The 13,863-nt window shown below is 47.0% G+C and overlaps 1 non-coding gene across 1 annotated transcript; it reads right to left on the reverse strand.

The window, feature by feature from the left end:
• Nucleotides 1-9,818: 9,818 nt before the first annotated feature.
• On the reverse strand, nucleotides 9,819-9,891 carry Trnav-uac (transfer RNA valine (anticodon UAC)). Its single transcript has one exon. It is a non-coding gene; the product is annotated as a tRNA-Val (tRNA).
• Nucleotides 9,892-13,863: the final 3,972 nt, after the last annotated feature.

The following is a 13,863-nucleotide window of genomic DNA, read 5'->3' on the forward strand; positions in this document are numbered from 1 at the left end:
TTCGGTAAGACAAGGTTGCCCAATGTCCATGACGCTTTTCGCGATTGCGCTTGAACCTCTCTTAGTATCTCTGACTCGGCAACTCCGTGGATTACATATACGCGGACACAAGATCATATGTCAAGCCTACGCGGACGATGTAGGGGTACTTGTGACTGACGAAAGAGAGGTGGAAACAGTACTTGAAGTTGTGGCGACCTACGAAATGGCGTCAGGAGCTAAACTCAACCGCAATAAATCTGGTATTATGAATCTTGGTCGGGGTATAGAGATCAGAGCCGCTGGAAGTATCAACACTGTGGAAAAAATCAAATGCCTTGGAATAGAATATACGAGTAATATCCGCCGCACGGCCGCTCTCAATTATCGAAAATTACTTGCCACCTTACGGGCAAGCATAAAACAACACAGCTTGCGTAATTTAAACGTAATACAAAAAGTGCAACTGGCCAATACATACATCACTTCCAAAGTCAACTATGTTGCTCAAGTGCTGCCTCTGCAGGTCACGAACCATTGCACACCAAATGCAAGCAGCGCTTGGTTATTTTGTCAGTAGAGGTCAGATATTTAAGGTTTCATATGATACCTTGACGCTACCGACACGCAATGAAGGGCTACAACTGACAGACATCTACCTTAAAGCGCAAGCGCTATACGTTAGCAAAACTTATAAACAGTGGCAACGATCGCCGCGGACCTTAGTGGCTCATCTCTTACGTGAAATCACCCCAGTCAGCAGAGATCCACCAATCGATGTGCGTCACATCTCCCACGAGCTGTACCACTATAAACATTTTCTGGTGGAATACAGCTATGTACGCCATAAAATACCGGAGAAGGACATATATCGGGTTAAGGAGGTTTACAACACCTTGCTGGAAGGAAAATTGCGCAATCGAATAGAAAACAAGTTTCGACATTATAATTGGAAAAACATATGGGACAACATATCTGACCCCCATCTACCATCCAATGTGCGATCGACGTGGTACCTCGCAGTCAATAGAAAAATCCCAACCAACTCCAAACTGCACGCGATACGTCTGGCACACACACCAAACTGTTCCAGCTGCAATGTCGTCGACAATGCAGAACATCGCTTCGTCTGTGAAGATGTGAAAGACGTGTGGAATCTCTTCAGGCAAAAACTAGCACATGTGCTACGGACGTCACCTAACACAATTTCACCGACACACGTCCTTCTGCCTGATGACGTGCCATATCCTAACACTAAAAGAAGGTCAGCCAACTGGCTCAAAGGACTGACAGTCCATTACATCTCAACGGCAATGACGAAAAGTGAAGCAGATTATTGGATGTAGCTGATGACAGAACATCAAAAGCTCGAACGACAAATGAAATACAAAGACAACTACGCAAATTTTTTGAACCAAACATTGTCTCACCGACAGAGCTGAAGAACGATCAAACGACATGTTGTTCAACCTCAGGATTCCTTTTTTTTCCTTTATGAAATTATCTGTTAAGCTTCTCATTCATTTTATGCCAACAAGGTGGCTATTTCGTTTATCCTTCGCCCTCGTGTCACAGCACTAATAGGTTGCTGACACACACATGAGAAGCCATCAGGCTGAAGTAAGCCTGGCTCTCCTATAAAAATCGCTCCCACACAACGATGGAAGAATGTAACAGAACTATTTGATTTAAATAACCCCAAAAGAAGGGATTTTATTTACTTGTATACATTTAAAAAAAAAAAACTAAAAGAAAAAAAAAAAGGGGGGGTATGATTCCTGCTTCGGGTGCAGGAGGTCCCGGGTTCAAATCCCGGACAAGCCCTTGCGTTTTGTGCAAACGTGTGGCGACTACCGGCATGCCGGCGGCTGTTCCGCGCATTTCCTGCCCTCCAGGTAAGCACAAAAACCAAGTAGCCGGTTCTGAAAGAGTTTCACGTATCATTTGAGCCATCTGCAGCCTGGTGGTTGGACGTTTGAAATTGATTTAAATGTTCACAGTAGAGATTGTAGCAAGTGTCTTGTTGAGTGCGACGAAAAAGTGATTACGCCCGGAATCGAAACGGAGACCTTCTGCCTGTTAGGCAGACGTGATAACCGCTACACCACGGAAACTGCTACGCTCTGAGATCCACATGTGACACAACTTGCAGGACGATCACAACTTTGGCGTAAAAATCACTTTGCGGAAACGCACAATGCAGGTATTTTGCATTCGTACGCAACAATCGACAGCACCCTTGCCTGTCTGAATGCCACCACGAATAAGAGCCCAAGAAGTCGTCGGACAAGCTCGCGGCCGAGTCCTCGGTAGCATCAGCTACTCTTGCTTTCCGTACGAGCTACCGTCAATTCGCGCAGTCCCTATTGCATATGATGTCACCAAAAGCAATCACTTCGTTAGCGACAAGGAGCCCGGGCCCAGCGGTAGCTCTACATGGAGGCACCAGCAGCCCCGACAGGCCGCCGCTGGCGCGCCGGCGCCCGGACCCGCGACCCCTAATGACGTTGCAGTCGATGTATTTCTTAATATCGCTTTTGGAAGAAGCAAGCCAGGTGTAAATCACACAGTATTTTACTGATGATCTGGAAGCGCAAATTTAGAACAAGTAGAACATTATATAAAATTTGTTGTGTGGTCGAGCGGAACCCACCCTTCGCTCTTCCCAGATTATCATTGCTGCACGGAATGATTGTTAAAGCACCGACGGCTTCAGAGTTCGTCTTCTCCAACGTTTGCTTTTGCAGTACATTCCGCAATCTTTTCGTTATGAGTCGTCTGTTTCGGCTTCCCGATGTAGTTTTGCTCACAGCTCCCGACTTCTCTTAAGCCCGAGCCACCACTAGCAGAAAATTCCGCACTGCAGTCTGGTCTATCTGCTGAGCTAGATAAGAGCATCGCGGTCGTTCCTGAGCTAATGAAACGGCCGTGTCTGTAGTTGTTCCCAGATGTCTCCCACAGAAACGGCCTCCCGGACGCCTGCATTACAGGAGTACGCCCCTACTCCCAGCCATACAATTGCATTTGAAAGCAGAATAACATGAGCTACAGAGCAACTCCGACTTTTGTGTCTGACCTACTTTTAATGATACTGTGGTCGGTTTAGTTACTACTATCGCTGCTGGACGAAGCAGACCAGTTGAAAGCCACACGGTATTCTTGTAACGAACAGGTAATGGAAATTTAGGTAAAACGATATCAAAAAAAGTTGCGTGGTGGAGCGAGACATACAGTTGGCTCTTCGTAGATGATCATTGCTGCACGGAATAATTCTTAAGGCATCGACGCCTTCAGGAGTCGTGTTTGGAAGTTTTGCTTGCAGTATATTCTGCTATCTTTTCGTTATGAGTTGGTGTTTCGGATTCCCGGTGTTTTTTTGTTTAGTGCATTTGCCTTCCCTTGACGCTAAGAAACCACATGACGAAAGTGAAACACCACCGTCTGTTCATCTGCAGAGCGCGATGAAATTATTCACTCTACATTCATTGCCTTTAATATTCTTTCCATCAGTGGTGGGCGCTGCCTTCAGGAAGCGCTTTTCTTTCTGATTTACATGAAAGTTTGTGTTCCTCAGAGCTGGACTGCTTGGGATTACCTTGACTGCCACCGGCAGGTGGCTATTTGGTCTAGGGGCAAGTCTGCCTGCGGCAGCGGTGGTGAGCGGACCTCCAGGGCCAGCGCGCTGTGGCAGGAAGTGTTTACGTCAGGCGGTGAGTCGCGTGCTTACATCGTCTGCTTATTAGTATTCGTTCCGTTCTGTAGGATCTGATATGGAATTATGAATCCGACTAACAGGAAAGATACCTTGAAGTTTACCTTTGATAGGATCTTTTCGAAACCAAATTCGTTTGAAGTTGAAGCATGGTTAGAGGAAACAGCTAAGATTACTTTTGATGACATTGTAGGGATCAATTTCTCTATCGTGACTAGTGTTGTTTATGTGAAATTAACGTCCTCTGAAATGTGTGATAGAATTGTGGAGTCCAGTGGAGGTGTACTGAAGTTTAAACATAGAGATGGTACCGTCAGTGACGTCAGCTTTACGCATGCTGGACTGGGCATCCGAACGGCACGTATTTTCGAACTCCCGTTTGAAATATCAGCCGCGCAAATAAATTCTGCATTAACACCTTACGGGAGGGTCATTAACAATTTTGCGGAGCGTTGGTCCAAAGCCCACAAATTTCCGGTGCTTAACGGCGTCAGGCAGGTTAAGATCGATCTGCAGAAGCACATACCTTCATATATTTACGTAGCTGGACATCGCGGAATTGTCATATATGATGGGCAGCCAAAAGCGTGTGCCGGCTGTGGTGCGCCCGGCCACGTGCGCTCTGAATGTATACAAAGACGCGTGACGCAGATACCTGTCGGTGAAGCCGCTAGCCCCCCTGTGACGACGGCACTGCCACTGACATACGCTGTCGCGGCTTCTGGTCTTCCACCCGCGACCCCGCCTGTAGATGCCCCTCGTTTGAATGATGTTTTGGCCGATAACGTCAAAGAACCGAGTGCTGACGCGGCACCGCCGCTACCACACTCAGAGACGGAGGTAACGACGGATGACTCCCCAGTGGTTGGTGCCACTGGTACTGAGGATGAAGCAGACGCTGTGTTCCCGGCGGATCAACCCCAGAGTCAACAGTCCACTTCGGATGTTGATGATACCGCGAACCCTAACAGGAAGCCTTCCAAAAAGAAGCGGAGACTTGCACATCAAGGAGCCAATCAGCTCGCCCCACAGCTCCGCGAAAAAGCGAAACGAATAAGCAGCCAAATGAGTCAGAACACATCTGAACCCTCTGAAGTTGGTCTCCCTGCGTCTGGTCGAATGGACATTGATCCTGTAGTGTCTCCCCCTGTGAGTCCACGACGGGTGGAAGATAGTGATACCTCGAATAGAGTCTTTTTGCCGGATACCCACGCTCAAGGAAACGCAGGATCGCTTTTGTCAGAGGCCACTCTCACTGGGAATTGGGCACAGGAAATGGAAGTATTGGATGCGAGCAATGATGCGGCTGTCATGCGGACCATTGAGACGGAACTTTCGGCACCCCCCACAGAGCAGCATACACCAACCGTACCGGGAACTACAGGAACTCCGACTGACGCGCTTGGCCTCAATTTCGTTAGCCATCCTTCTAAGACTGTTTAATTAACAGTATGTGCCTTCTCCCATGAACGAGCCCCAAGCCTATAAAATTGCCACGTTAAACATCAATAAGATACAGTCGTACTGGCGGCTCCGTAATCTACAAGATTTTGTATACGCAGCGGATATCGATATTCTGTTACTTCAAGAAGTCGCTGCGATTGAACTTGACCGAATAACTGGTTATACTACTCTCTCCAATTCCGGGAGCGGTGCGAATTTAGGGACAGCGATTTTGTTAAAAGAAGGGATTGTAGCGACCGACGCAGAAAAACTGCCTGATCATAGAGGGATCGCTGTCACTTTCCATCGGACACGCATAATCAATGTTTACGCCCCGTCCGGCAGTAGCAATAGGCGTGCTAGGGCTGAGTTCTTCACAAGCGCCATAGTCCCACTTTTTAGGGGAACCTACGATCATATAATTTTTGCGGGTGACTTCAATTGTGTCTTAAGTCCAAAAGACCAGACGCCTAATTTTAACAAATCTGGAGAAATAGAACGTATCGTCCAAGAAATGAACCTCATTGACACATGGGAGCATACGCACTGAGCGGCACCTGGGTTCACTCATGTCACGAACCACTCTGCAAGCCAGCTAGACAGAATCTATGTATCGGCGTGTATGAAGACTCAAGTCCTCCATTCCGAAGTTTGGCCCACAATTTTTTCCGATCATGCCGCATATATTTGTACTGTTAACATGGTCAAGCAAGGCACATTTCGCGGCAGAGGTTTCTGGAAACTTAACAATGCTCTCCTTAACGATGTTGACTGTCACCGTGTATTTAACGAAACATGGGAGGCATGTGAACGACGGGTTGCACAGTATGCCTCCGTTACTGAATGGTGGATAACACATGCCAAACCAACTTTATCAAAAATGTTTAAACGCTACGCTCGGGACAAAACATGGTGGCAACGGCAAACGTCTGAGTTTTATTTTACTTGTCTTAGGGAGCTCTACCAGTCCGATGTGACTGTACCTGAAAATTTTATGCAGATTAAAAAATTAAGGCAAAATTATTAAAACTTCAGCGGCAGCAGGCAGAAGGCTTTCAAATAAGGTCCAGGCCCCAGAATGTGATAGACGACGAAATGACATCCATGTTTCACGTCATTCGTGAACATAAGAGGGTGCGGCGGAGATTAATAACTCGTCTTCAGTTGAGTGAAGGCGTTGCGCTCACGCGGCAACAAGACATAATGAACGCACTTCACAATCATCTGGCAGATCTGCTGGCAACGACACATACCGACGATGGAACTCACGATGAATTACTCAATAACTTGCAAAGGACTTTGGGTGCTGCTGAAGTCGAAACTCTCATGCGAGAAATTGATGAAGACGAATTGGATTCTGCGCTATCACGAAGTCCGAAAAATAAATCGCCGGGACCCGACGGTCTCACTGCCGAATTTTATCTTACTTTCCGCGACAAATTAAAGCCCAGGTTGTTGAGTATGTTTAATGAAATTTTACGGCCTGATTTTAATGTTCCTCAGGCTCTCGTGGAAGGCATCGTGGTTTTAATCCCTAAACGCCCAATGTGCAGTTCTGTTGACGATTTTCGGCCGCTTACTTTACTGAACAGTGACTACAAAATTTTAGTACGTATTATTTCTAATAGATTGAAAATGTTGATGAATACTGTCATTGGTCAGTACCAGACCAGTGTAGATGTCGGTAGGACGATCTTCCAAAATTTGTCTCAATACAGGGACGTCATAGCCATTGCAGATGCGTGCAAGATACGGTGTGCGCTAGTTTCCCTTGACTTTTCAAAGGCATTCGACAGAGTAAACCATCAGTTTCTCATCCGGACGATGCATGTCATGGGATTTCCACTACGTTTTATCAATCTTATACATGAGCTCCTTCGTAAAGGAGTAACTCGACTCATGGTGAATGGCCAGCTGAGCGCATCGATTAATATTACTAATTCAGTGCGACAGGGATGCCCTATGTCAATGGCCTTGTTTGCCATTGCCATTGAGCCTTTGCTTGTCACCTTGACACAGCGTCTACAAGGATTAACCATCCACGGCATTAAGATTGTTTGTACTGCATATGCGGATGACGTCGGATTTTTGGTCATGGACGAAGGTGAAGTCGAGGAAGCCCTTCAGATCGTCAAAAACTACGAACTTGTTGCGGGTGCGAAGTTGAATGCCAGGAAATCTGGCATTATGAACATAGGACGCGGCATCTCGCTGCACCATCACGGTCAGTTGCAACTACTTTCTAAAATGAAATGCCTTGGTATTGAGTACAGGAGCAACATACAGCACACAATTGCGGTGAACTATAGGAATCTCCTGGCAAGTATGCGTGCTTGCATGCAGACCCACTACCTAAGGAGCCTTGATGAACTGCAGAAAGTCACCTTCGCTAATGTCTACCTCACTTCAAAGATTAACTACGTTGCACAAGTACTGCCCATGCCACAGGAGACAGCGAAGCGTATGATGTCCGCTCTAGGCCATTTTGTCACACGTGGACACATTTTTAAAGTCAAGTACGATACGCTCACTCTCTCCACGACCGATGGAGGCTTAAATTTAACAGATGTTCGTTCCAAGTCACTAGCTTTGTACGTATGCACCACCTACAAACGGTGGAGGTCGTTACCGAACAGTCTAACGGCTCACTTGTTAACCGAAATAGCGCCGGCCTGCCTGCAGCCTCCCGTCTCTGTTCAACATATTCCGCCTGCGATGACTCACTTTAAGAGCTTTTTCATTGAGTTCAGTTACGTACGGTCAACTCTCCCAGAAAATGAGCTTTCCGTGGTGAAGTTAGTTTATAATAAACTACTGGCAACCAAGAACAGGAACAACATCGAACACAAATACCCCAATCATCGCTGGCCAGTGATATGGAAAAACATACATAGCCGTGATTTACCAACGTCAGTGAAAGCCTCTTGGTACAGGGTCGTGAACCGTAAAATAAGTACCAATTCACGACTTCATGCTCTACATTTGGCTGACTCACCTTTGTGCCTTACGTGCAACTTGCCTGATACTGATGAACATCGTTTTCTGTGCACCACTGTCCAAGCAGTTTGGCCATGCATTCGCCGAAAACTGGCTACGATTATGAGGACTTCCCAGCTTTGTATTAAACCTGAAGATTTCCTGTATCCGGATTCAGTGCCGTACCCGAACACCAAACGGAACTCTGTCAATTGGTTGAAGGGTCATTATGTTCATTATTTACAGACGCAAGAACCCAAGAGTGAGGCGGCGTTCTGTCTTTACCTGGCATTACAGTTTCACATACTTTCACAGACGAGATATTACAGGAAACGATATGCGAATTTTTTAGAAGTCGTTCTTTGATGAAAGAAGTATTTTTTTCTTTCCTTCATTCTACATTGCTTTGTTTTTTTTCTTTTCTTCTTCAAATGTCACAGTGACGTATACTGAACAGTGTTACGACAAGGACTATTTTATTTTCTTCTGTTTTTCTAGAGGACCAGAGTTCCTTGTTTCATTTTCTATTAAAACAAAAAAAAAACAAAAAAAATAAATAAATTATAATAAAAAATAAACAATTATAAAAGTTGATAAAAAAACCAACAACACAAAGAAAGCACTAAAAAGTACAACAAACAACAGAAAGAGTGTTGCAGACCAGAAGTAGGGGATTGCTGCCTGGGGTGAAGTACGGTGGGGACTTCGTGGGCCCTCTCGACGCTACGGTAGCCGTGACGGTCCAGGACAAATCTCTGAAAATGGAATACAACACACGCACCAAAAAAAAGATATATTCTCCTTTGTCACCATTGCGGGACTATGCATTAGGTTTAGAAGTATCTTTGGTTTCGAAATTGGAATAGTTCAGAAGAATAAGTAATTCAGAAATCATGGCAGATGAAGCCGACGCGATTTATGGCGAGCGCAAGGCGGGGCTGAAGGGGAGGAAGGAGGCCCCATTTAAAAAAAAAAAAAAAAAAAAAGAAAAAAAAAAAAAAAAAAGTTGGTCTAGGGGTATGATTCCTGCTTTTGGTGCAGGAGGTCCCGGGTTCAAATCCCGCACGAGCCCTACCGTTTTGACCGTGCTGAAGAGTAGGTGGAGCTCACCCACGTTTGTAGCTCTGCAATGAAGAACAGATGCGTGCCGCAGCACGCTGTGTGTGGCCCTACGGTCATGAAGGGACCGTTTGATATGGCAAGAATCTGATACCAGTAAATTACATAGGTCGATTTCTGTAGAAGAGCCGACAGTAATCTTGCATGCAACGGAAAACAAAGGTTGTCTTTGCAGAACGTGTGCACCGTGAGTGGAGACGAAGCTCAATCGTGGAGCAGTCTACCTTCATCTGATTAGCGACAACGTCAACCAAAGAGTGGGATACAAGACAGAGCGTAGTTAAGAGTTTCTCACTATTAGTTACGTTCACACTTCAACAGAGTTGTGACAAGGCGAGTGCAAAGAGATCAGGAAAGCCAGTATGAAGCAGACTTGAAGTAGTCTTGAAGAAATGGATACTAAATTTTGCAGGCCAGAATGGAGCTACGAGCGTTCTGAGTTACTGAATACCGGTGCACTATGGGAGCAAGAGCATTTGACAGTAAAATGACGCGATATCGGTGTAGCACACGACATTTATTATCCCTGCATACGCAGGCGTGACGTTATCTCGGAAATGGAATCCGAAAACAGGTTTAAAAAAAGCCGTGCTTCCGCCCGGGATCGATCCGGGGACCTTCTGCGTGTAAAGCAGACGTGATAACCGCTACACCACGGAAACGACGGTTTTGCCGTTGTACTACCTGGAAAACCGTAGCTCCAACAGATTTTTCATGCGTAAGCAAGGGCATCGGCTACGAGCTCCGTCCGATTCTACAAGTTGCTATAGTAAAAGACAACGATAAAAACAATCAAACCGCAACAGCCAGGGAGAACGCTGGGTGAGCAGCAGCTCTGCACGGTGATACCAAGAACGGAGGCGTTAGTCATGTGCATCGAGAAGGCTCGTTGGTCTAGGGGTACGATTCCTGTTTCGGGTGCAGGAGGTCCCGTGTTCAAATCCCGGACGAGCCCTTGCGTTTTGTGCAAACGTGTGGCGACTACCGGCATGCCGGCGGCTGTTCCGCGCATTTCCTGCCCTCCAGGTAAGCACAAAAACCAAGTAGCCGGTTCTGAAAGAGTTTCATGTATCATTTGAGCCATCTGCAGCCTGGTGGTTGGACGTTTGAAATTGATTTAAATGTTCACAGTAGAGATTGTAGCAAGTGTCTTGTTGAGTGCGACGAAAAAGTGATTACGCCCGGAATCGAAACGGAGACCTCCTGCCTGTTAGGCAGACGTGATAACCGCTACACCACGGAAACTGCTACGCTCTGAGATCCACATGTGACACAACTTGAGGACGATCACAACTTTGGCGTAAAAATCACTTTGCGGAAACGCACAATGCAGGTATTTCGCATTCGTACGCAACAATCGACAGCACCCTTGCCTGTCTGAATGCCACCACGAATAAGAGCCCAAGAAGTCGTCGGACAAGCTCGCGGCCGAGTCCTCGGTAGCATCAGCTACTCTTGCTTTCCGTACGAGCTACCGTCAATTCGCGCAGTCCCTATTGCATATGATGTCACCAAAAGCAATCACTTCGTTAGCTGCAAGGAGCCCGGGCCCAAGTAGCCGGTTCTGAAAGAGTTTCATGTATCATTTGAGCCATCTGCAGCCTGGTGGTTGGACGTTTGAAATTGATTTAAATGTTCACAGTAGAGATTGTAGCAAGTGTCTTGTTGAGTGCGACGAAAAAGTGATTACGCCCGGAATCGAAACGGAGACCGTCTGCCTGTTAGGCAGACCTGACAACCGCTACGTTAGTTCCGCTTCAGACGCCGTGCAGTGTGGACGTGCCTAGTCTTCCGCTCCGCCGTAGCGTTACGTATAGTGGGATATCGTTTGTTTACGTGTAGTGTTGTACCTTCTGTAAGTTTTTCTCCGTCGTTGTTTCGTTCCTTGTGTTACTTTCTGTGTGTATTTCAGTGTTTTTGTTTAGCGGTTTAGACCGCGTAGTTTTTGAAAATGTCGTCTCAGGTTATTCCTCGTCAGGCTACAGTTAGTTTTGCTTTCGACAAGTCCACCCGCCATGTGCAACCTAGTTCCCTTGAGATTCATGATTGGTTAGTAGATACCTTTGGCATTAATTCGGATCAGGTGCACACTGCTTATTTTGATACAGAACTCTATGTTTTCTTTGTTAAATTTATGGACCCCCTTCAGGTTGATAAAATTATTTCCAAATTTCGTCATCAGGTTCTCTTTCGGCATCGGGATGATTCTGTCAGTACCGTACTGCTTTCAAATGCTTCCATTACGTACACCAGTGTTCGTGTTTACAACCTTCCGCCGGAGGTGGATAATGTGTATCTTAAGGAGGGTTTACTCAAGTATGGTGATGTTAAGAGTATTCGCCTTGAACGCTGGTACAGCCAACATAGTCTGCAGTGTTACAGTGGTATTCGTTCCGTCGAAATGCACGTGAAGCAGAATATTCCCTCGCACCTGCAGATCGGTGGATATCGTGTCCATGTAACATATAGTGGTCAGGTTGGCACCTGTTTCTTGTGTAATGAGAGTGGCCACGTGCGTACCGACTGTCCGCGGAGGGTTTTTGTGTTAAAAAATTCTCTCGAACAGCGTCGCAAGTTAACGGTCGCTGACCTCGTTGCCGGTGGTTCTGCTCTTGGTGTCGAACAGTCCAGTGGTAGTAGCGCCCCGCCGCAGGTTTTGCACGCCCCTGACACAGAATTTCCTCCTTTGCGTGCCAAATCTGATGTTGTTCCGTCTGTTTCTCAGGTGGGTGTGCCGCTTTTGAATAATAAACGGCGTCGCGCACAAGATGGAAATAGTACGGATGAGGATCTCCCCGAGATGCCCCAATCCGAGAGACCGACATCCTCCGAGCCACAGAGTAGTGTAGATGCTCCCTGTTCCCCTGAAGTAGCTGTTCCGGTAGCGGCTGCTGACGCCCCTCCGGCTTCCGACGCGACGCGGCTTCTCTCGAGTCGGCTCGTCGGTCGGGCCTGTTGGCGCCGCCTTCCGAACCGACTTCGTTGTCACAACAAGTTGAGCCGCATAACTTCCTGCTTCGCTGCCCCATACCTCTGCCAGCGGAGCTGCTCCGCTTCCTTCCAACTTAGCAGCTTCGGAGCTTCCAGCTCACGTTTCGCCTCCGTGTAGTCCATGTTTGCCGGAAGCTAGTATTGGTGTAGATCAGTCCGTTTCGTCGGATGTTTCCCCCGCGACCCCGGACCCTGACTGTGGACCGGCGCGGGTGGTGTCGGATACAGAACTTGACCCTCCTACGTCACCGGCGGCTGCCGCTTCCTTGCCCGTCAGCCGACGCAAGTTGCGCGTTCAGCCGAACGTCAATGCTGTTCGTAAAAAACCGAAACGTAAGGGATCCGCGGAAGGGGGTAGCAGTCCCCTTCCCTCGGATGCCTCCGTCTCCCCTGCTATGGACTGTGATGTTGATGCGTCGGTGTAGGTGATTTCTTCTCTCGATTTTCTCTCCATGGTTCAAGCATACACCTTTCTTACCTTAAATGTTAACCGTATTGAGTCCGACGTTCGCATTGCCTCTTTGCGGCAGTTTCTCTACGACTCCTGTGCGGACGTAGTATTTTTGCAGGAAGTATTGTTTTCTGATCTCTCTCTACCTGGATTTCAAACTGTTTTTAATGTCGCACCGGAAAATTGAACAGGAACTGCTCTTTTCTTTCGAGAAGGTATTCCTGTTACTGACATTGAATTCCTTGACTCTGGCCGTGGGATTGGTTGTCGTCTTTTCTTACCTCTGCCCAGTTGTTTTGTATGCCCCCTCTGGTTCGGATCGTACTGTGGCTCGATCGCGCTTTTATAAGGAAGAGCTTATTTATCTTTTGCGCAAGAGTCCTCGGGGTCTCCTGCTCGGAGGCGATTTTAATTGTGTTTTACGCCCTGAAGACCAGTCCCCCAATTTTAATTATTGCCGAGATTTACATGACTAGGTTCGTACGATGCACCTGCGTGATGTTTGGGAACACAAATATCCAACCCTGGTGAAATTTACGTATTTTACCGCGTCCTCATGCAGTAGACTCGACAGATTCTACTTCTCTGATTTTTTATGTGATAACATTCTTTCTGTCGATGTTATTCCTACTAGTTTTTCTGACCATTGTGCTTTTACTGCAACTGTAAATCTTAGTCACCAGCCAGCAAAACTTTATCGTTCCCAGTGGATGTTAAATGTTTCCCACCTTGCCGACAGTGCCATTGACGAAGTTGTAAGTGCCGTGTGGGAGCGATGTCTTCGCTCTGTCCCGCGTTACCCCTCCTTGCTCGTTTGGTGGACTGCGTTTGCCAAGCCCAAGATTCGTCAGTCTTTGATTTTTTACTGTGCCGCAAGGGCGCGTGATTTTAAGAACACGTATGAATTTTACTACTCTGTCCTGCGTGAACTGTATGACGCGGCGGGTACTTCTCCTCTGCGGATCCATGATGTTCGTCGTATTAAAGCAAAGCTCTTGACCCTCAAACGACGACAGTTGGATGGTCTGCGAGTAAAGTCGAAACCTCACTCTCTTGTTGAAGGTGAACTGACTTCTTTGTACCACCTGCTGCGGCATCAGACTCGACGTCGTCGCACCTTCATCTCTTCTCTTATGGTGGATGATGGACGACAGCTTATTGCACAGGAGGATATGACGCGTGCTCTTCATCA

The sequence above is a fragment of the Schistocerca gregaria genome, chromosome 2 (genome assembly GCF_023897955.1).
Source record: "Schistocerca gregaria isolate iqSchGreg1 chromosome 2, iqSchGreg1.2, whole genome shotgun sequence".
NCBI classification, from domain to species: Eukaryota; Metazoa; Arthropoda; class Insecta; order Orthoptera; family Acrididae; genus Schistocerca; species Schistocerca gregaria.